This window comes from Urocitellus parryii, chromosome 1, assembly GCF_045843805.1.
Source record: "Urocitellus parryii isolate mUroPar1 chromosome 1, mUroPar1.hap1, whole genome shotgun sequence".
NCBI lineage: Eukaryota > Metazoa > Chordata > Mammalia > Rodentia > Sciuridae > Urocitellus > Urocitellus parryii.
Genome location: NC_135531.1, coordinates 244,179,674 through 244,204,055, shown reverse-complemented (window position 1 = coordinate 244,204,055; position 24,382 = coordinate 244,179,674).

Below are 24,382 nucleotides of genomic sequence, written 5' to 3'. Positions count from 1 at the left end.
ATTTCACTCTGATCTTTTTTTTTCCTATTACAACAAGCAGTTTATTAAATTGCTGTGGGCTGTGAACATCTGAAGAAGAAGAAAGGACTTCCTTATATATGTAGGAAATAGAACATTAAGATAGCATCAATATTTTGTACCAATAATTACCATGAAATTTCCCTATCATTACTCAAGTACTGTAGAAGTAATTTTGTTCCATTAGCTCTTGAGATAGCAATCTTTTTTATTTTTTTTAATTTTTATTATTAGTTGTTCAAAACATTACATAGCTCTTGACATATCATATTTCATAATTTGATTCAAGTGGGTTATGAACTCCCATTTTAACCCCGTATACAGATTGCAGAATCACATTGGTTACACATCCTCGTTTTTACATACTGCCATACTAGTGTCTATTGTATTCTGTTGCCTTTCCTATCCTCTACTATCCCCCCTCCCCTCCCTTCCCCTTCCATCTTCTCTCTCTACCCCATCTACTGTAATTCATTTCTCTTCCTTGTTTTTTTCCCCATTCCCCTCACTTCCTCTTATATGTAATTTTGTAAAACAATGAGGGTCTCCTTCCATTTCCATGCAATTTCCCTTCTCTCTCCCTTTCCCTCCCACCTCTCATCCCTGTTTAATGTTAATCTTCTTCTCATGCTCTTCCTCCCTGCTCTGTTCTTAGTTGCTCTCCTTATATCAAAGAAGACATTTGGCATTTGTTTTTTAGGGATTGGCTAGCTTCACTTAGCATAATCTTCTCTAATGCCATCCATTTCCCTGCAAATGCCATGATTTTGTCATTTTTTAGTGCAGAGTAATACTCCATTGTGTATAAATGCCACATTTTTTTATCCATTCATTTATTGAAGGGCATCTAGGTTGGTTCCACAGTCTAGCTATTGTGAATTGTGCTGCTATGAACATCGATGTAGCAGTATCCCTATAGTACGCTCTTTTAAGGTCTTTAGGGAATAGTCCGAGAAGGGGAATAGCTGGGTCAAATGCAGGTTCCATTACCAGCTTTCCAAGGAATCTCCATACTGCTTTCCAAATTGGCCACACCAATTTGCAGTCCCACCAGCAATGTACAAGTGTACCCTTTTCCCCATATCCTCACCAGCACTTGTTGTTGTTTGACTTCCTAATGGCTGCCAATCTTACTGGAGTGAGATGGTATCTTAGGGTGGTTTTGATTTGCATTTCTCTGACTGCTAGAGATGGTGAGCATTTTTTCGTGTATTTGTTGATTGATTGTATGTCCTCCTCTGAGAAGTGTCTGTTCGGATCCTTGGCCCATTTATTGATTGGGTTATTTGTTATCTTATTGTTTAATTTTTTGAGTTCTTTGTATACTCTGGATATTAGGGCTCTATCTGAAGTGTGAGGAGTAAAAATTTGTTCCCAGGATGTAGGCTTCCTATTTACCAATCTTATTGTTTCTCTTGCTGAGAAAAAAACTTTTTAGTTTGTGTAAGTCCCATTTGTTGATTTTTGTTTTTAACTCTTGTGCTATGGGTGTCCTATTAAGGAATTTGGAGCCTGACCCCACAATATGTAGATCGGAGCCAACTTTTTCTTCTATCAGACTCAGAGTCTCTGTTTTGATATCAAGCTCCTTGATCCATTTTGAATTAACTTTTGTGCATGGCGAGAGAAAGGGATTCAGATTCATTTTGTTGCTTATGGATTTCCAGTTCTCCCAGCACCATTTGTTGAAGATGCTATCCTTCCTCCATTGCATGCTTTTAGCCCCTTTGTCAGATATAAGGTAGTTGTAATTTTGTGGATTGGTCTCTGTGTTCTCTATGTTTCACTTCATGTGACCTATGGATTAACTTTAAAATGCTAAAAATCTGTGGGCAGTTTAAATTTGTTTCATCTTATTTCTAGAAACTTTATATAGATTTTAGTTTCATAAACTCCTGCAGTACCTACTCTCATTTTTCTTCACCTTTGTAGGATTTTTTTCTAGGGCAGTCTATACCCTTTGCCTATGGCTTATATCTGACAGTTGGTTTTTCTAAGCCCTCTGACCTCTGTCTTCTTCTTTATTTACTTCTCTAAACAATATTTGTTTTCCTAAGAATCATAGATTCTTGAATGGTGGCTACCAAATATTCTATCAAAATTATTTGTAAAATATTTTACATACAAATATTTTAAGAGAACAATTAAAAACATAATTGTATATTTATCCCACAAGGTAAATAGTTAATGTCCTAAAATTTCTTCATGTAGAATCAACCCCTTTTTTAGAATTTTAAATATGAACTACAAGTTATAATCTTAGAAATATGACTTTAGTTGCCCTATAAAAGTCAGTTATTTCTCACCTATTGCCTCTACCATGTCTAGGTAATCCACATTTTATTCCTGTAATCCTTATGTTTAATTGAATTGTTGAATTGCATGAATTCTTTTTAAAGTATGTTTTCATATGCTGTTTTCTTTGGACAATTAGATCCTACATTATAAGGTTTATTTTAATCACTGTAATACTCTAAGCATCTAGTCTGTAGACCCCAAGATTTATTTGGTTGCTATATATTGGTCTGTTATTTTGGGTTTATATTTATTTATCATGGTTTCATATCTTGTATATTTTTTTCATCTTTTGCATTTCCCTATGGATTTTTTTCATTTCATATTTGACTTTTCAGTGACTAAAAGTTTTTAAATCAAGAACCAAAAATACATATGTATTGTTCGAAGATCAGAAATCACCTTAGAACTACAATTATATAATTACTCAGCATGATAAGCCTGCTTACTTTTTGCCAAATGAAAAATGAAGCCAGAAAAGTAACTTTTTTTTTTGAAGAATGCAAGGTTATTCTACCTATAAACATTGGAAGAACTTTAAAGAAAGGAGTTCTTGGACTTTATTATATTGTCTGCCAAACCTTCTCCTGGGTCCTGGGAAGTTCAGACATCTCTACTTCAGGCTACCTTGTAATTAGGCTTTAGGACAAATCTGCTCAAAATACTTATCTTACACCAATTGCTCTCCGTATCTCACTAAGAGTGTATAATAGATGTATGGTTTAAAAGGTTCAATAGAGTAGTAGATATTCATGTGTCCTCACTAGTTTTAAAACCAACATGATCTCTAAGTTAATAGTACAAATTATAAAATACTAATGAGTCCTAATGAATATATTGTGCAAAATCAACACTATCAAATAAAGCTACCATTATTACAGTAATGTATAAATAAGACTCATTTATTTTGATCATATTTATTTTATATTTATCCTTTAACCTAGCAAGGAATATATATGAATTTATACAATTCTATAATTATCAGCTTGAATGAATAAAAATGCTACCATGATCCTGAAAATGTCAACACTCTTAACACTTGAATCTGAAAATTTTTACAGAACTGCTAGTGACTCCAATTTGACATTAAAAACAAAAATCAGTTTATAGGAACTTAGACAATCTTTCACTTTTTATGCTTGTTATAGTTTCATATTTACCTTTTAGGTTGTCAGATTCCCCAAGAAACTATTTTAGTATTCCAGGTTTTGGATGGGATAAAATGGTGTCAGAGCATAGAGAAGAATAAAAACAAATGCAAGTTTTCTAAGCCACTGTATGTTACATGCACATACACTCACACATGTTATATATATATATATATATATATATATTATATCACAAACATATTCAACTCAATAATTGAATGTGAAACCATTGTTTTGGTGTTGTGCCAGAATTCATTTTTATGCCCGTGAGAGTATTATGAAAGTTTTTTCAGAAAGTGATATATATTCAGACTCAGGTAACTACACAATACACTTAAAGTAAAACCAATTGAAGGTCAAGAGAAATCACTAAAATTTCAGATTTTGTTAATTTTCAAAAGCAAAACATTGTTATTAGGAATCATGTCCTGTAAAGTTTTAAAGTATATATGCACATGGCATGTAGCAGTAATGTGTCTTAGGAAGTTTTTCTTTACTTTCTTTCTTTCATACATCAATCTTGTGCTATTTATTCATTTGTCATTTTTTGTTTGTTTGTTTTCCCTTTCCCCACACATGTCCAAAGCAAGTGTCCTGTTCTCATGTGGCAGTCTTACTGCCATATCATGTAAATTCTTTCCTCTTTGTAGATAACAAAACTACCCTTAGATGGGCCATTAATAATAGAACAGGGCTTCTATCATTTCTGTTTAAGTGCATGTTCTGTATTTCACAATAGCCTTCTCTGTATCATAAGCTTACTTCTTCAAAGGACTTTCGAAGTAAGGAGTAACTTTATACAACCTTATATTTTAATTCAGAAAGGCAGACAAGATATATGCATTTCTCCTTCCATTGAGAAACAGATTTCATCACATTTATGAGAGCATTTTTTGCTAATAGATAAGTGATGGGTGAGGTATCATAGCAGAATCAGCAAGGTTTCTGATTTTTCTCTTTAGGGATCCATTTTCACAGATTTGGTTTTATTAGTGTAACATAGGATAAGCCTGATCTCAGACTCTCTCAATTACAAATTTATATTCATACCATAATTCAATTTCAATTTTAAATTGAGATGTAAATAACTAGCAAGTTGACTACAGTGCAGATTTTCCTTGGTTAATGATTTTATTTTCTATTTTGTAATGCATATTTAAAGCATGCAGAAAAGAAGAGTTTAATGAGCACCCACATCTGACATCAATGAGATTTAACAACTTACTGTTTTGCTACATTTGATCCATCTATTTATGCTTTTACTGAAGTATTATAAAATATTACAATCATAAAACCATACAGATATAAATGTTTCAATTGGCATCTGTACAGAATGAGGTTCTTTTCCTTATATTACCACTGTCATTATCATAACTAACAAAATGAATAATTCCAAAATTCTCTAAACTCTGGTCAAAGTCACATTTATCCAGTTATTCACTAAATGCCATTTATGCAAGTTTCATGAAATCAATATCCATCAAGAACCATGCATTACATTTGCTTGTTATATCTCTTAAGTCACTTTGATCTAAAAGACAACACCAATCTGAGAAGCACAATGACCAAACATACATTCTTTGTTTCCTCCATGGTACTGACTTGTTGAAGAAATTCCAGAATAGTCCTCCTTCTAGATTTTTATTTTTTAATATTTATTTATTTATTTTAGTTATAGGTAGACACAATACCTTTATTTTATTTTTATGTGGTGCTTAGGATCCAACCCAGTGCCTCATGAATGGTAGGCAAGCACTCCACCTCTGAGCTACAAGCCCAGCCCAATTTTTTTTATGTTAATTGTTCTTTTGTTATCTGAATTACTAAAACTGGAAAGTTAGATGTAACAGTCTGAACAAATTTGTGCTAAACATTTTTACAAAAACATGCTAGTGGAGATTCTGTGAAGTTTATGTTACATAATGTATGTGATACTGGATGAATGATAGAGTAATCACTGAAGTAGTGTAATGACATTCATCACGAAGAAGTAATCTATGGAGTGATACTTCATTATAATATGAGTACATGGTATCACATTGCCGCAGTGCGGCTGCAGCAAAATAAGGTGAGGAGCAACTTGTGTAGATTGATACAGCAGGAGTGGGAGCCATTTATTGTAGGACAGGAGCAGTATTTATACATTCCACACTGCATATCTTAATTAACATAAACTAGATACACCAGTCAACCAATAAGAAATCTACACACTTAATGGCTCGCTGGCGTTCTGTCATAAACCACTCCCTCTGGCAAAATGCCAGGCGCCATCCAGACTTGTTTACAGATTCTAACATTTGCCAGGCGCCATCCTGACTTGTTTACAGACCCTAACATCGCATCAGTCTTTCAGGCGATGTTTTTATCATCAATTATGATCATCGCTTGAATCATAATTTATGATAAAATTTCACTGAAGATTACAAAATGTTGATTTCCTAATTCTATCATCCTTCCTTAATTTAACTGCCATTCCATTAATAAGATTTTTCTCTCACCAAATAAGACTAACATTAATTCTTTCCCTTTAATTATTAATCTTAAAGTAAATATTTAAAGTTATAGTTGTATAAATTGTGGTAGAAAAAGTTTTGTTTTTACATTTTTTAAAATACTAAGTATCATGGTTTAGTTGATTTTTTAATACATGGAGTATTTCCACTAATAATAGAATTTATTTATATCTACTCCATTAACTCATCTTTGTCAGAGGACTTAAGTTTAAACTGTTTCTTTATCCTTTTGTCATAACTCCATTCATTTCTTTCTTGTACAACAGGATATTTCAGATTCACATTATGAAAAACTGAAAAAAAAAAAAAACATGCCCCAAGTACCCTAGCACAGATAAAATGTGAATTAGAGATTAAATTCTGGGAACCAGACATACCCATTACTTCCTGACTCCTTTGTGAGATAAGATATTTATAGTTGCTGACAATTAAAATTATTATGATGAAGTTTCTTATATGTGTGTCTCTTCTTATACTAAAATCATTGATTCTCCATGATGGTTTATTTGTTTTATATTAAGTATAAATTTTAAGTTCCCAATTAAACATTATAATCAATAAATATAAACTTTTCAAGTATTCATATTAAATACCAATGTGAGCTACATAACATTTCAATCAATGATGGACTGGACTTCAGGTGATATTTTTATCATCAATTATGATGATAAAACAATGAGCCCATAAGATTGCATTTCCTAGTAAAGTCATAGCCATCTTAAATTGCATAAGGATGATGTTTACACATAAGTAACATACATGACTGTAACCTCGATGGAATTTACTATCTCTAGTGGCCTATTTGTTGATTAGCATCTTCCACTATCCAGCATGACTCTGCACCATGTATAGCCAGAGGAATGAGAAGTTGTGCTCCATTTGTGTACAATGTGTCAAAATGCATTCTACTGTCATGTATAACCCCAATTACAACAAATTAACAAAAAAAAAAAAAAATAGAAAGGAGAGCAGTAGAATAGACAAAGGGGATCAGGTGGAAGGAGGGGAAGGAAAAGGGAGGTACTGGGGAATGAAATTTATCAAATTATACTGTTTTGTTGTGTGCATGTATGAATATATTATAATAAATCCCACAGTAATGTATAATTATAATGTGCCAATAAAAAAGAAAAAGAAAAAATGTAATTGTTCAGATTACAGAAAAAGACAGTTTTATATATGTTTCTTGAGTCTCCTTTCTGTACGCAATTTAAAAGGTGAATATGTCATAGGAAGAGTTTTCTATAATACCAATAACAAATTACAAATGCATATAAGATTGTCAAGTTAGTGTGAGGGAAATATTCATTGTATAACATAAATCGAATCCTAGACTGTCTATTTTAAGACCTGGATCAAACACAGTTGAAACATAAGGCATTAAGGGCTCTACAGAAGCAAGTGTGGGATTATTTAACCCAACATATCTGACTCTGAACTAATGTTGCTATTCATTGTTTCCTACTATTGTAAAGTATGAATATAATTCTGCTCCCAGTTTATACATCATGGAAGAAATATGTTTTATCTCAGTGGCAGAAAATTTTCTAATAAACAGGGAAAACAAAGTGAAATAACCTCTGCAATCTAATCCCAAGGTAATTAATCAATATGGGAAATTCATTCAATGAAATCTATTACATATTTGTAATTTCTAACTTAAAGCTATAATTCTTCCTGCCTTACTTTAAATGGCAATGGAAAACAAATCTTCATACATAAGTAAATCTAAGGAAAAACAACTCTGGGTGCAGTGGTACAGGCCCATAATGCCAGGAGCATAGGTTCAAGGCCAGCCTGACTACTTAGTAAGACTCCATCTCAAAGAAAGAAAGAAAGAAAGAAAGAAAGAAAGAAAGAAAGAAAGAAAGGAAGGAAGGAAGGAAGGAAGGAAGGAAGGAAGGAAGGAAGGAAGGAAGGAAGGAAAGAAAAGAAAGAGAGAGAGAGAGAGAGAGAAAGAAAGAAAGGAAGGAAGAAAGAAAGAAAAAGAGAATCTTAAGTTGTTTCTGTCTCTTGTGTTCCTCCAAGGTTATATCTTCTACCTTTTGTTTACATAATCATCAGAGAACTGTTCTGTTTCCTGATTTAAAAAAAAAGTCAAAGGTCATTGATAAAATTTAAAAATAATTTACTCAATATTCTAGAACTATCTAGTAGAGTTCAGTTTTTCCTTTGAAAATACACATTGATAAATACACACATTCAAATTATTTAAAAATAACTTTTGTGTTCAAGTTCTGTTTCTTGCCCCTATGTTCAAGGAACTTTTCCAATATCAAATCCACAACATTTAAAAAATGTCAACAGCACCAATTAAAAAAACAAATGTCAACAACATCATTTCAAATGAATTGATTTAGAAGTAACTTTTTAAGAGTGGTTTATGTGTGATTTTTTTCTCTAAATATCACTTCATAACTATTGATTTTATTCTTAGCTCTTCATTTCATTCCCTCCACTTACTTTATACTGTGAAAAGCTTTAATCATTTTGTATAGAACGTAAGATTCTGTTAGAAAGTAATAGTAATTATCAGTTCTTTAAATACATTTTATACCTTATATTCAATATATTGCTCAGCATTTTTAGTAGAATAAAAATTTGAATGACATAAATTAAATTATTTATATATCTTAAGGTATTTCTTTGTTTTCTGCCCAATGGTGACTAAATAACCTCTTTATATATACTTGTAAAGATACAAATGGAAACTTAAATATTGAAAATATTTTCATAATAAAACATGACAATTTAAACTATTTAAAGAGCCTATAAAAATTACTCATATTTAGTAATTTATAGAATATATTAATTTACAAATAGATTTGAATTTATTGATTTAAAAATTTTAATGAAAATAGAAGTGTAGAATAAAAGGAAAATAAACTACAAGGGCTTCTTATTTGAAATCATCTTACTATTGTCTACTTGTATACAATTTTGTCTTATTTGGAAAACCAAAAACAGTTATGCGATTACTAAATTATTCAATTTAATTCTATAATTTTGATAATTGTTTTCTAATTTCCATCTGTTCTTGTACATTTATTTACCCTTTCATTTTTAGTTTATTTTATTCATTTTAGTGAATACATAGCAAAACAAGAAATGGACAAATTAATGGAGTACCAGGTAATGTTTCAATAATAAAATATTTCTATTTTTTCTTCTTTACTAGATATTAACTTACATAGTATTTATATAGTTTGTACATAGTGTGTTAGTTTCCATTCTGCAACTTTCCACTGGTATTAAGAGTGCTCAGATTTTCAAAATGGGATTGTGATATTAGGTTGTTTACATATTTGAAGTGTGAATTCTTGTAAAGGGAACAAACATTTGTCATCTGTGGCATGAGGGGGCATCATATTTGGTAATTACAAAGGTGTGTCTTTGAAGCCAGTTTTGAGGGTACTAGGGAACACACAAAAGGTCAAAGTGAACATCTTAAAAGGACAATTCATGGAGCTAAGTTTGTAGCTCATTGGTAGAGTGCTTGCCCAACATGTGCAAGTCCCTGAGTTTGATCCTCAGCACTTGCAAAAAAAAAAAAACAAAAAACAAAAAAAAACCACAATCCTATAAAATCACAATGACTCTATTGTAACTTTAATAGTTTCTTTTCTTCTATGACTTTAAAGGAGTTGAGATACATAGAAAGAGTAATGCATGAGGAGCTTATGCTTGGGCAAACAGAATCAATGGTATATGTTTGAACCCATACGACCTCCTGCAGATTTCCTTGCTGGCAGCAACATTCTCCTTTCCCAATGAAGGGGTCAATCTTCCTCTACATAAAAGCTTTTCAATGATTAACATTCATCTGACAAGCAGATGTTACTATCTTCAGGACCCTTATGGCAAACCTCCTTTCTATTCTTCTAGACTCTAAACCCATAGGGAGAAATAGATCTCGAAATAGCCTTTCTAATACAAGACTACCTGGGTATGAGCTAGCTTAGAGAACGTGTTGCTGATTTTTATCAACAGAAATCAGTGGAGAATCTGTGTGGATTTTACAAGTTGTAGAACAAAGGAGAACAAAATATGAACATTGGGTTAGACACATTTATTAATATGGGATTGCATTCTTCATCTCCATACTTTAGTTTTGAACATATTGGTTTGATCCCAATTGAGTGTTGTCAATTGAAATCTTGATTCACAGGTGGAATTTAGTCATTGAGGTTGTAATGTCCAACCTGTTCATATGTTTTTGAAGAAAATCAAAACCAGGGAATTGGGAGTGTTGAAATTCATTTTGTGTATATTCCAATCAGATAGTTCTCAGCTATATTTTCCACAAAGTCCACAAATGCTACACAATGCAAAGAAAAAGCAGCAGAATTCTTGAAAAGCTCTTTCCTGGCTGTAGATGATCACAGAAAAGATCATAGTAGAGTTAGGTTTTAAAAGAAGGAAAAAATGCACTTCTAAAAGTTCTAAAACGGGGTTGGGAATTTAGCTCAGTGGCAGAATGTATACCTAGTGTGAGCAAGACCCTGGATTCAACTACCAGTATTGAAAAAAAAAAAGTACTAAAACATAATGCTATTAATGTCATTCTGGGTTATAAAAATAATAAAATAAAAGTAAATTACAATCATATGAATTTTAATTTTATTGCACATCTTTATATTTGAAATGGAAATGTAAGACATTTAAATTGTTTGCAGAGCCACAAAAAATTAGTTATTTTTACCTTTTAGTTAAAAATGTAGAATATTTTGTTATGATTACAAGAATAGAAATGTTGCATGTTACTAACTTACCCATTTTTAATTCACTTTTTCATATGTGAACATTATATCAATACTCTCTGTCTTTGCATGTTAAGTAATAATAGCTAAAAGGAAAAGTAAATATGGTTGCCTTATCTTTTTTCTTTTGTGCCAAGGAATGGTTGCCTAATAAAGAGTAGTAACATAAAAGAGAAAGAATGATAAGATTCCTTGATTGTGTTTCTTGTAACAACTTAGCTTTTATTTTTCCATTCAAAGCAAGTTCTGCTTAACAGAAAAACTGGTTCAGATATTCCACATTTTCAGTTGTAGTCACATCAAAGTAAACTTGTGCAGGTTTTGAGTCTCACTGACCTCCCATGCATAATGGTTACTTCAGAATTCTGTGAAGGTTAAAGGTCACTTGAAAATGGAGAAGCTAAAACAGTGTTGGACAGGCATATTATATGTATCTCCTCTCCTTGTGTGCATACAATATTATACCATCAGTCTATCCACACCAAATATAAGTATATATTTTAATATTTCAAGATAACAATATAAGAATGTTATATGTGGTGTTGTTCTGGATTTAGGGCTTTGTTATTGACTAGAGTATCTGAACACTGATGGAAGAAAACATCCAAATTTTTAGAAAATATTAGATACTGTGTCTGCAAAGTGAAACTATTTTCTATTCATCATATTTTGAGTCTGGAGATATGAAGTTGATGACATAGGTATCTTAGATTATTGTGGTACTATATTATCTTTTACTGATAGTTTTGCCAGCCCCAGAATTTATAGAAGTAATAAATATTAATAACCAAGAATGATTACATAGATTTCTTGATATATGAAGTGGAGAGTATTTTGGTAGAAAGGACAAAGTGAAAATCCTATGTGCTGAGATTGTGGCTCAGTGGCAGAGAGCTACTCTCACACATGTGAGGCAATGGGTTTGATTCTCACCATCACATAAAAATAGATAAACAGAACAACGATAATGTGTCCATGTATAACTAAAAAATATTTTTTAAAATTCTTCATGCTTTTTCTCCTCACCTAGCAAGATAGTAAAACAAATACCATATTCCTCATATAAGTGCATAAATGAGATAATAAAATGTGTAAATGATGCAGAGTTGGTGGCTCCGAAAGCCTACTTAAAGTGACATGTTTAGTCAGTGTCAAAGCCATAATGAATCAGGATTGGCATGAATGTTATCAGGTGGGATACTCATGTCTGCTTTAATCTAAAATATGATATAATTAGCAGAGCAGAATGTTATAGCATCTAGTACCTGGTCCACATTATTAGTCCTGGATGTACTAACAAAAATATAAGCAGCTTGATTTTACAAATGCATGCAGCATCTCTAGAACATGTAATTGTTTAAATTTCTTGTCCAGTATATGCCATTTCTCCTACATTCTATCATAGCATGTTCTGAGGAGAACTATTTATCTTGATATCTTGTAGTGAATGAGAGAAAAATGTCTTTTGCTCACTAAACCTGATTTTGTTAATTTCTAATAAATTCTTAATGGTATCAACAGAAAATATAAAATTTGATACCAAAGCAAAAGCACACTTGTCCTGGATAAGATCTAAAAAACATTCAGTGACAAATAGATGATATTGATTTCAGATTATGAAAGATAAAGAAAGTTTTCCTTCAAGAAATATCGAAATTTCTAAGAAATGAATTTTCCTCTTTCATAGTACTTCTGCCAGTGCCATTTGAAGACTTAGAAAGTGCCTTACTCATTGTAATCTACTAAATATTTTCTCTAATTAAGACATGCATATCAAAGTAATAGGTATGCACAGTCCACCAGAAATACTTCGCATGATAAAACAATAGACTAGCCTGGCAAGGCTTGGTACCAGGTGGGGATAAGAACCATTCTTACTTTTGTACAGGATACAATATAAGCTTTAAAGAAGTGGCCAGTATCTGGGTGACATCTTCCCCTTAATGCCAGTACCTAAGAGCATAAGGAAATGTGATATGGTTATACCAAAACCAATATTTAAGACTTTTTATCCTTGCTTCTATCATTTTTGGTGGTCCTAGTGCCTAAAGGAGAAATGTTGGATTTAGTAAATAAAGTAATGGCTCAATTAAATTTGGAAAATGAGGAGCTAGGTATGTCAGCACACACCTATAATTCCAGCTAATTCATAAGAGGCTGAGAAGCAGGAGGATCACAAATTGAAATACAGTCTAGGTTACTTAGTTAGACATTGTCTCAAAACAAACAAAAAAGGAGGGCATGAGCTGGTGACTTAGTTCAATAGTATCAATAGTAGCATCCCTGAGTTCAAGCCCCAGCACTGGGAGGAAAGAAAAAAAAGAGAGAGAGAGTGCATGGGGCGAGGGGTGGGTGGGAGGAGAGTGAGAGAGGGGAAATGTCACATGCTGCCCCATCTGTTATGCATCTTATACTTCTGAATCAACAGGAAGTGAATAGAGTTACTCTACTGGAGCCCCATAGCTGATACTGATCCCAGTTGTTGCTACACAACAGCCAGGAGGAATTCAGCCTCAACAATCCAGGGTTACACACTAAGGTACCAGTTACTATTCATTTGTTGAATAGTGCTGTTCAGTAAAAAGCTGTAAACATCAGTTAAAAAGAATTTAGATCACCAAAAAGAAAACCAATCAAAACAAGTTAGATCATATAAAAATGGAAGTTTGGGTCATTCTGTCAGGACTGTGTCTGGTCCAGTGGAGGTTCTGGAAGAAAGTAAGAGAAAATCTGAATCAGTTCTGGAAGAATAAACTATAATTATCCTCTTAATCAGATTTAGAAAGAGGGGTTTTACTATATTTTTTTGTCTTCACATATGAAATGCAGTAAGGTTGGATCCAATAATGGTAGAGTTTCAATTTGAACAGTGATTGAATTGACATAACTAATTGAAAGATAGCTGTCAGGATTTTCTGGACCTTCCTTTGTTGGAGACCAAATATGATATATGCCCACAACAATAATGGTTGGGTGGTTCTGAATATTCTCCTTTCCCTCTACGGATGTACTGTGCACCCTTCTCCACCCTCTTCTGATTCATGAGACTCTTCTTTATAAACTTTATCAAGTAGGTTACTCTGCCTGGCTAGAATTCTAATTAGTACTGGCTAATGTGAGTTACTTGCTCATAAAGAGCTAAGAGTAGAACCATGTTGGACTTAAGGCCCTCTGCCCTTCAGAGACATAAAAATGAGGGGTAATGGTATCTCTTCCAAAAGTCACAGTACCTTTACGAAGAACCTTTACCCCTGGGTGCTGTAATTACATCCTCCCTTTGTCTTCTTACATATAAGGATGGTAAGTTTTCCTGCTATGATTGGTGCTTCTCCACTTATTTGGAACTATTTCCTTAATTAAATTACATAAATTATTCTGTTTAAGTGTAGTTTGAACTTTAGGTCAAAATATCAATTTAATTTGAATTTTACTGAATTTGAGACTAAAGACATTTTATTTATCATGATTCCCTCCAATTCCATCCATTTTCTTGCAGTTGACATAATTTCATTATTTATGGTTCAAAAATATTCCATTGTGTACACATAATATTTTCCATTCATTTCTTGATGAACATCTAGACCAGTTTCATAATTTGGCTATTGTGAATTTTGCTACAATGAAGTCACACATGTATCTCTATGCTTACCTTAATTTTTTTTGGATAGATACAGAGGAATGGTGTACCTAAATCATATGGTAATTCAGTGTTTAGTTCTTCCAGTAAACTCCATACTTATTTCCAAAGTGGTTTACTAATTGACTCTTTTTTGTTGTTGTTGTTGTTGTATAATTTTTGACCATTTGTATTTCTTTTGATAAACTTGGGTGTGTGTTTGGGTAAAGCATCTCTGCTGCTTTATTACTGAGCTAAATCTCAAGCCATTTTTATTTTTTATTTTTTTTACTTTGAGACAGGGTGAACTGAGACTGGAGTTGAGGTTGCAATCCTCCTGCCTCAGGCTCTCAAGTAGCTGACATAACATGCATGCACCACTGCTTCAACTGATGTTGAGATTTTGGGGTTCATTTTACATTCTGTATATTGATTCTGTTAGAAGAGAAGATAATTTGGCAAAGATTTTCTCCTATTCTGTGGACTGACTCTTCAGTTGGATTGAAAATTGTGATTTTCTTTTCTTAACAGAAGCTCTTTATTTTTTAATTTTTTTAGAGAGAGAGAGAGGAGAGAGAGAGAGAAATATTTTTTTTAATATTTATTTATTTATTTATTTTTATTGGTTGTTCACAACATTACAAAGCTCTTGACATATCATATTTCATACATTAGATTGAAGCGGGTTATGAACTCCCAATTTTTACCCCAAATGCAGATTGCAGAATCACGTTGGTTACACATCCACAATTTTACATAATGCCCTATTAGTAATTGTTGTATTCTGCTACCTTTTCTATCCCCTACTATTCCCCCTCCCCTTCCCTCACATCTTCTCTCTCTACCCCATCTACTGTAATTCATTTCTCTCCTTGTTTATTTTCCCATTCCCCTCTCAACCTCTTATATGTAATTTTGTATAGCAATGAGGGTCTCCCTTCATTTCCATGCAATTTCCCTTTTCTCTCCCTTTCCCTCCCATCTCAGTTTTTAGTTTTCGGCGGACACAACATCTTTGTTTGTATGTGGTGCTGAGGATCGAACCAGGGCCGCATGCTTGCCAGGCGATCGAGATATAGCTTGTGCCACATCCCCAGTCCAAAGCTCTTTAATTTAATGTCATGCTAATTATCATCATGTTAAATGAAATAAGCCAGACTCAGAAAAATAAGTGAATGTTTTCTGTCGTATAGAAACAAGAGGGGACAAAATTAATGTCAAGATAGTAGAAGTGAGACAATTGGAGTGGATCTGGGGATCAGGGGAGGTAGGAGATGAGGGTAAGAGTAAATATTGAGGTATCAAATTGATCACATTATGTAATGTGTACATACAAATATTCCACAAAGAAATCCACTATTCTATATAATTAATATGCAGTGAAAAAAACAATGATAAATGTATGATGCAGAGCCATTTTTAGGACCACATTTTGCTTTTTAAAGAGCAATATAACAAAACAGTGGGTAACATAATATATCTACTTGCTGATTTTAATTCTTATGGATAGGTACTAAGGAGTGGCATAAATGGATAATATTGTAATTCAATTTTTAGTTTTTTAAAGAACCACCACAATAATAAGCTTTCATTTTTAAAAGAGCAATATTTTTAGCAGAGTTCAAAGATAAAAATTAAACAATAAATCATTATTTTATATTACATGCTGAAATGTTGTTTAAGGTTTATCTCATTTTATTTTTAAGTTGGCTTAACAAAATTCAAAATATGAAACACTTTATAAATAGTAATTTAATGAATTTATTCTGTTTTCTTTTTATAAATAAATGATTTTTAGAATATTTCTTACTTGGAAGAAAAATATCCCTTCTTGTTTTATATCTCAGACTAATTTCTATTTATGGATTTTAAAAATACAGAAAATAAGAATTTTTAGAGAAATGAATGTCAACCATATAAGTTATCCAACAATTTCCACACCATTTATTTTTTCAATGATTAAGATTTTTTAAAAAGGTGTTGGTTAGAGACTGAGCCTAATGACCTCATTGCTTCTTTCTTCTTTGTAAGGAATAGCTGTAACACATAAGCTGTTCCTTTATATATGTGTTCACTAAGAACTCCTGAATGGGGCAATACTAGGTAACCTCCCAGCCTACTTTGCTTGGCATAGACACCGGTCACACATACTGACCTGCAATACATATTAACAGTGCACCTGCAAATTGATCAATGTGGATGATACATGCTTGCTTTGAAACCTATTTAACATTTAGAGGGAAATAAAAGTTCTTGCAATCCCCAGTGACTCACTGTTTAGCTATGACTTTCAAGGGAATTAGCCCTGATAATTCTCTGCTCATGAATGCCTGAGGAATTAGTAAGGAACAATGGCTGGGAAAAGCTTAATGGTAAACACTCCTTGAAATGTAATAAAGAGAGGTCATTATTTTTCACAAATTTAAAGAGGCCATGTTCTGAAATATTCAATTCATATCCAAATAGTCCTTACCTGTAACATTTTAAAATAATAATAACTGATAAGATAAATGCATGTGGATGAATTGTAATAATGCAGAATATTATTTGAACTAAATCATTTCTGAAGCATATTTTACAAAGGAAACCAAGCAACACATCTTTCCCATATCTTCCTTCTCATACATATCTCCGAGCACACTTTTAGTAGCTTTACAGGTATGAAATTTATGTTTACATTTAACTAGTCTATATTTTTCTCTTGAAAGATACTTAAATAATCTTTTTATAAATGTGCATGTTACTTCACAGCACTCAACTCACTGATTGTATTCTTTGTTATTTTTAATTATTGACCCTATTTTCAATCATATTTAATTAATAAATGTTAATTAAATACCTACCATGAAATCAGTTTTTATCTCTCAGAGCATTGGTGGAAACATACAATGAGTAATTGGATAAAGTCAAAATGAAAGACCCTCATAAATAAATAATAAATAAAATAAAGACACACACATACCATGCTAATGACTTGCATAAGCTCTTTTGATTTATTTTTGTGACTACAGAGTCAAATAATATATTCTAATTGGTGATAAGCAATGAAAAGAATATTGTGCCAATTTTCTATCATGTCAATGAGACAAATGGCAATGGGGGTGGGTGAAGAAAAACACCTTTAACTTTAATCAGCTCGATCTTTCCCATTACAAAGGGAAGCCTATCTAATGCACAATTCATTTTTAGCTTGAGAAATTTTTTAGTAGCTTCTTATAAAATGTTTTCAATGTTCCTGTTTTTAGTGATTAATCAGTAAAATGTATAAATTTAGTGTTGTCATGCAAGTCTATATAGCATGAAGCATAAAGCATGATTATGCCATTTGGGGCAATAATATATTTGGTCAGTAGACTTATTAGATTTCAATTTCAGTCCTCTTTTTTAAATTTATGTATATCGTTTTAACATATATCAGTGATCATTGAATAGATCTGTTATGTCATTAGTCTTGGTAAAATTTAGTTATTGATAAGAATTCTTTTAAAAGAATGTCATCATCTGTGCAGTTATACATGTTACATAAAATAAAGACAAAGCTTGTTATATGCTGTATTTTTTCCTCTTTATTTATCAACTTATTGAAATCTGTCAATATCCTAACACTGTCAAGACAGACAAGAAAGGGAATGATTTTAGTGCGTCAATTTAGTTTTAGCCTAGTATTTTAGTCATTCAAAAATAGAAAAAAACATAATCTAAAGCAATCACAGGATATTGGTCACAGCAATCAGATTTGAAGATGTTCTGTTTCATCCATCAGTGGTAAAAGTTAACAGGATTTTTAACTCTTCATTAAAGCCTTCAAAGGTCTGATTGTGTTATTTGTCCATGATAAATACATCTTTTAGCATAAGGGAAACAACCTGAAAGAACTAAAAATAAAAGGGAAGCTTTCTCATCTCCTTTGATTAGTGTCAAAATAAATCTTTTTTCCTGACACTTAGACTCATGTTATCAATGATTTTATTACATTTGTGTTAATATTATCATTACAAAAATTAATTTTTTTACTTTAAAAGTGGAATACAAAAGTGAGAGAAATAATTTTATCATTTTATTATTGTACTATAAATTCTGTAGAAGAGAAGCCTCTCAATTTTGACCTTGATGTATTTAAAACACCTGCTAGACATTAGAAATTGCTCAATAAATATTGTAAATGGCTTTTGATAACTTTCTTTAAAGTTCTCTGAGATTGAAGGCAACCATGGAGTTTTGTTGACAGGAGATGAAGGCATTTCACCAAAATGAACCAAGATCATATTTGATTGGGTGTTAGCATAAAATTTTACAATTGTTACTTAATTGCTGAGAAATAGTTGGGGTTTATAATGTTCCCTATATTAAATATGCTAGATATCTGGAAATTCTGAAACAATAATCAGTTTTAATTTATCTTCCAGTGGTTGGTGTTATCTCAGAAGGATGTTGTATTAATAAAAGTGGAGATTTCCCCCTTTAATGACAGGAAAAGCTCATAAAATTTCATTCATGTCCAAATTTAAATGACATTTAATTCTCCATAATATATGCCATCTCTTTGTTAGCCTTTGACTTTTAATAGACATTTTTTAAGCTTAAAAGTGCATTTATCTAATATTAATATTCTTTAAACGCTGATGCTCAGTTTCACATTTCTGAGGTGTTAACCCCTACTCACTCTTTATCTGGGAAATTTGGTTACATGTAAGAAGCAGAGCTTAGGTTTTTGCTGAAAATGTAGATAAACAGCTTGCCTATTATTTTTATATAGCACAGGTTTTATTCTTGTTGCTTTTATTGCTGGTAAAGGTTTTTGTTTGTTTTTGTTTTTTAAAAAGATAATATATTTCTTCTCTGATGAAATTCTAGTGAGCTAAATAAATAGGAAGAAAACCTTTGGCAGATTATGTATTTTTTTTTTACTATAGATAAAAACTGTGGGCACAAATGTATATTTTAAAAATATTCTTTGGCAAAATGTTCATGACAGTATTATGATGAATGTTTCTCACTGATGTATTTGGGGAAATTCTGATTACTTAATTTATAAAATATTCCAAGCTTTTTTATGGCCTGTGACAGAGAAAGTGTTCAGAAATAAAGATTTTCTTCAATGAAGTTTCATAGGTTGGCATTGATATTATTAGAGTTATATTTGAAAATGGCACTTATAAGTAATTGTTTAATTGTTTACATAATTGTATGTTTTAAAGACTATTCAGTGGCTCATTTTTTAATATTAACATTTAAATCATCAAAGTTGTAGTAAAAAAGTTTTAAGCCTTTCAGTTCAGTGTACAGATTTTACTATCTTGTTAATATGTTTAGCAAAAATTAACAGTAACTTTTTGTTACCTGTTAGTAATGCTTGGTCCCATATACAAACTTAATTAATTAAACATCTTCAAGTATCATAATTACACTTAAAATTTTAATATATTTGATTTATTTAATATGTACTTTAATTGTCTAACTTAACAAACAAAACTTGAATGCAAATTAGCTCTTGATACTTAATTAAGTTAAATATATATGGGGAAAGTTAAAATTATCTTAAATGCTGTATACTACATAAAATTTGTACACTTTCAATTTGTCATCAGAATTACAAAACACTTAATTATATTCTTGAAGCTAAAGTTATAAAGTTATCAGTAGAATCAGGCAATTTTTTAGTCCACATATAAAATACCATTACATGTTTCTTATACAAAATATTAATATTATGTTATTTTCTCAAAAGAAGTTTCACATTTTCCTGAGATGAATGATATTAGTCATGAAGAAAATATTGGTATTCTCACTACCTGAGATTAATAAGACTGGATTCTTCAACTTTGTATGAATCTTGGACCTGCAGACATACACAAGATTTATCACTATTGATTAGGAAAACCATTTCAACTTCCACAGTAATTTTGGGAGTTTCTTTTTCAGTATGCTTGGAGTCAACACAGACCATAGATGTTGACAGAGATGCTCACCAGACTGTGTAGATGACATTAGTAATGCACATACTATCCTACTTATAGAGTTCTTTATCAATGATTCCCTAACAGAAAAGAGATTCACACAGCTTAACTCTTCAGATGCAGAATATACACATCACCCAATTCTTACAGACTCTGCTACTCTTACAAAGTAAATTTTATTATTAAACTGGGATTTGCATCTCTAGGTAAGTTGGACACAAACTTTTTTTTCCCCTTTGCACATTGTCAAGGTATTTGCACTTGATGATACCCTGAAATACATGAGGACTTATCCACTCTTGGATACAACATACCTTGCAGACATTTGAAACTTAAATATGCTTTATATTTGGCTATTTTCCATGGCTTTGTCAGTGGTCCAGCTTGTAAAAATAATAATACTGATGCAAGAAACATAAATTTCCATGGATTTCTGTAGAAAAGTTAAATTTTCCATTGAATCTCAGAATATATATAATCCAAGCATGGTTCTTTGTATTTAAGGATGTGTCCATCTATCTCTAGGCACTATTTTCTACAATTTGTTTTAAGAGTATATATATTTTTCAAAATTTGTACAGATATGTCTTTCTTGTACATTTCTCTACACTAAAATAATCTGAGACTATGTGGGCTCTTTCATTCAATGTTTGTACTACAATATTTTTTTAACTGCATGAACTTTTGTAGATTGATGTATAAAACATTTTGAGACAGATCATAAACATTTAGAACAAAAGGGAAGACCCAAAGAAAGGAAAGAAAAGTTGAAGGAATAGACATTTTTAAAATAATACTATCTATATGTCATAAACTGAGCTAGATAATTGATGAATTTGTTATTTAATTCTCATAGCAATGTGTTAGGGAAGATACTATTATGAGTTATACAGATGAAGAAACTTCAGTTAGGATTGCAACTCAGATTTGTCTCCAAACAAAAGCACTTTCTACTGCAGCCATCTCTGCTGCATCACCTTAGAGCTCATGCAGAGTCCTAGCCTTGTTTTACAGAGAGTGCATTCAATTTAGTCCTTAAGTGGACTCATTTTCACTAAGAAACTCCAGTGCTCATGAGACCACACAGTACTTTTTATTTTCTATCTACTAACGCACACAACAGATCCTTCTTAATATCAAATTTAAGAAAGGCTTCCATGTTAGTGGTTCATGTGCTCACAGTTTGGCATGCATTTATAACTGTCCGTAAGCAGGAAATCTTGCTAACCGTCTGTTGCTGTAAAAATGTCTATCAACATATATCAACTTTACATTAAATAAATTCCACAATAAGAACATTGAAAGAATATATATCTCAGGAAAGTCATTTTAGGTATGATGTTTGATATTTGAATTGTTTTCTCTGAAACATCTGGAATGAAAATGCTATCAATTAATTATATGTCTTGAAATATCATGTACATTCATAAATGATTGCCTAGATAACTGTTTCAAAAGTGGAGTTATCACTAAACTAAAATTTTAATGAAATGAACATAATGATAAACTGGTTTAAGCTCATTCTTACTTTTGAAGTCTGAGTTGGTTGAATTTTAGAGTATGATTAACAGAATTATGGTTGTTCACATAATATTCTTGAAAATCACAAGTACTATATAATTTCTAAAACTCAGAAGGGAGGGCATCTTTTATAAGCAATATGGTTGTAGCAATTACCAGTCTACTTCCGGCCTTTAGTAAATATTATTAAATATCATCTACTAAAATTACATAAAATGAAGAACTATGACATGTTATTTCATGGCATACCAGTAAATTTTTATTAGTATCATACTAGAAATAGTCTCTGCAAAGCATTTCCTTTGGTCTGTAAGATATTTATTACCTTTGACAATTTTGTTTGGTTTAATTTAATTTGAAAAAGAGTCTGCAACTATGATATCCTAAATCACCTTCTTAGAATTAACTTTTGTTTCAAAGGGGGGAATTTGTCTCAAGCATTTTATATAGTTATGAAAAAATACTTTTGTTCTCTGCATTCAAAAGCTCTAACTGTTGACAATGAAATTACATACATTGAAGAAAAAATGTGGGATTGAACATCTAAATTCTTTATATCCCTTATAAAATTTTATTAGTATGAGTACTGAAAAGTTACTGGAAAATCATTCAGCATTGCTGAGCTGTCACTTGATTATCCTGAACTTAGTAATATTGTAAAAGTAGAATAAAATGCCCAGTAAAAAAAAAAAGAGGTTAAAAAAAGAGCAATAGTAAAAACTACAGTTCAGGATATTAATTTGTTGAATCGTGTGAGTTTCTGACAGGTAATAAACCAGTGATAGATGTGATCTCTAAAATTGCATGTGTATCATGAGCTGAACCCTCAGTCTAATGCTGGGTCATTGTATTTTACAATCTCATAAGCTTCCAGGACTCTGCCTGGCACATCAAAACAATTGCTTAATATGCAATAAATTCTACAGCTAGCCATCTGCTTACCCTCTTGACCTTTCAAATATTATAAAAACCCAAGCCCATAATTTTTCACTTCATGAACCACCAGATTTTTGGAATATGTTATATTCCACAGTTACTTCATATTTTTATGCAACCTATGAGACTTAATATATTGGATAATATTTGGCAGCAACATTCCTTTTCTATTGGAATGGTTATGAGAGCCATCACTAGAGTTAATAAGATTTAGGCTGCTTCTATCCATTGTGTCACTCAATGTGCTCTTCTAGACAAACATGTGCTAGTTATGGGGATTCTTAAACTACACAGTAATGCAAATTACAATAAGTAAGGACTCTAAAAAAGTAAAGATACAGTAAAATTAATCAGAATATTTATTTTTATTGGTAATACTTAACTTTGTATGAATAGAATATTCTATCTTTTTTATACTTTGGGGCTAGTCCATGAACAATTTGCTTAATCATCTAATGGAGAATTTCACTGAAAAGTCACAACAATGTGATATACATCTTCAAAGAACATCTTTAGTTTTGAGATGTTTAAACATTGTTTATGCATCATGTATATCCAGTCTTAGGGCTGGAAGGATTACAAATGTGAGACAAAAATAGCCTGCATGACTCCTTCAAGTTCCCATGGCTAGGGGAAGATTTGAGAGTTTCTAATCTCTTTTTCTAGGTTTGAGCATGACCTGGTCCTTAGTCTTGGGGGTGGGGAGGGTGAAATACAGATATCAGAAAAACATAGCATCAGTACACTATTTATTAGTTTTGACTTAGGAAATAAAATGTAGAGGCTGAGGTTGATAACTGAAGAGAAACTGCAAGTGGGTTCAGGCTGATACATGAAGGGCAAGCAAGAAATAATCCATCAATTTCTTTACTTTTTTGTGTTTGTGTATCTTTTTTTAAATTTTATTTATATATTTATTTATTATTTATATATGACAGTGGGATGCATTAAAATTCTTATTACATATAGAGCACAGTTTTTCATATCTCTGGTTGTATACACAATATATTCCCATAAATTTGCATCTTCATACATGCACTTTGGATAATAATGATAATCACATTCCACCATCATTAATAACTCCATGCCCCCTCCCTTCCCCTCCAATCCATCTGCCTTATCTAAAGTTCGTCTATTCCTCCCATGCTTCCACTCCCTATCCCACTATAAATCAGCTTCCTTATATCTCGGCATTTGGTTTTTTGGGATTGGCTAACTTCACTTAGCATTATCTTCTTTAACTCTATTTGTTTACATGCAAATGCCATGATTTTATTGTATTTTATTGCTGAATAATATTCCATTGTGTATATATGCCACATTTTTTTTATCCATTCATCTATTGAAGGACATCTAGGTTGGTTCCCCAGTTTAGCTATTGTGAATTGTGCTGCTAGAAACATTGATATGGCTGTGTCCCTGTATTATGCTGTTTTTAAGTCTTTTGGGTATAGATCTAGGAGAGGGATAGCTGGGTATAATGGTGGTTCCATTCCCAGTTTTCCAAGAAATCTCCATACTGCTTTCCATATTGGCTATAACAATTTGCAGTCCCACCAGCACTGTATGAGTGTGCCTATTTCTCTACATCCTCGCTAATACTTACTTTTGGTTGTAT